Below are 1,577 nucleotides of genomic sequence, written 5' to 3'. Positions count from 1 at the left end.
ACGTCAGATGTGCAACTAAACGTGTGGTATCCACAGAAGGTCCAGAATCTCAGCTACCAGCTCAGTAAAACCATTTCTATGACCAACACACACACTTAAGACAACAAATAATTCAAAGACCAGCTACATAAAGTCTGAAACACAGATGATTTCTCCCCATGAACACGAACAAATGACTCCTCTACTAAAAGCTCACATCTCACAGATTCCACAGCTGGAAGTTTCATCTCACTATGACCAAGATTCACCGAACCACAGGCAGAAGAAGGCCCGATTTATGCTTTACGTTTGTAAAAGTCAGAAAGCATGTTTTACCTTTGCTGTCTTGCATAAATTAAAACTGCATTTATTAAAAAAAAAAAATAAATAAATAAAAGTTTCTCGTTGTATTTTGAGAGCAATTGCCTGTCACGAAATCGTGATATTTTGTCCATCTGCATGGGTTTAGACAGACAAAGAGAAACGTCGGTTCTTCCTCTTTCTTAAAGGCAGAATCTGTAGGATTTTCAATATAAATTCATGTAAAAAATAACAAATACCATAGTTAGAAAGTTTACAAACATGTCATTTGCCATCATTTCATATGTGATATTTTATTAAATTACAAAGTTATTGGTCCTTTTTCAACTTTTTACGGTCCGTAAAAGTTGTAGTACCTTTTTTCCACCAGTAGAGTGAGTATAAGACAATTTATCGCAGAGCAGCTCGAATCTACAGCTCAGAAGCGATTCCTAGTTGAGAGAGGGGGAGGAGAGGTTGAGCTTCGCACTGTGGTAGCGTTTCAACTGAATTACCTCACCAATCATCACGTGAATTTGTGAGAGCAGAGCTTCCAGAGAAGTTTAGACAAATCGACCTTGGCTTGTCTATTTGATATAAAGCATGGATGAAACCACTTCAAAGCGACCAATATCACCGCCAGAGTTAGCTTCTGGTAAGAAGAAAAAAGTACGCTACGAGTCACAGAAGCTATATGACAAGAAGCGTGGGAAAACTACAATAAATATCGGCGTCGCCTTCACGCGCTGGAGACAGCTTCGTAACAACAAAGGACTGAAGTCTGATGCAGAGTTGGCAACGTTGCTTCTTGACCGGTAAGTATGAACTTTCACACAGTTAGCAGTTAGCTGTAACCAAGAGGTCATAATTAAAATGGTGCGATGCTAAGTTTTATGGTTAATGGGTCCTCCTCGGTTGTATAGCCTGCTGTTACATTGTTCTGTGAGTACAAACGTTATATTGTCCCTCAACTTGTAGACAAACGGTGATATGACCATTAGCCGCCGTGTTAGGCGTTGTCATGACTACAAAGCTAGTTCTCCTACAACGAAGAAAGACGATGACATGTAACAATGTGCGACCATGGACCAACAATTTATTGTGTGCGCCTGTCTGTATATTCATTTTTTTATTATTCCCTCCTTACCCAAGCTCAGAGTATAAAAACACATTGATAAAAAGCCAAGAGAAGCGGGGAGGGGGAGGGGGTCTAAGAGCCCGCACGTTAGACATCTCATATGGCGAAGAACGACACAGACCAGAAGCAAGGAAACAAATTGATTGTCAAACGTGGTATA

The sequence above is a fragment of the Melanotaenia boesemani genome, chromosome 24 (genome assembly GCF_017639745.1).
Source record: "Melanotaenia boesemani isolate fMelBoe1 chromosome 24, fMelBoe1.pri, whole genome shotgun sequence".
NCBI classification, from domain to species: domain Eukaryota; kingdom Metazoa; phylum Chordata; class Actinopteri; order Atheriniformes; family Melanotaeniidae; genus Melanotaenia; species Melanotaenia boesemani.
Note: the sequence above shows the minus strand (reverse complement) of the source record.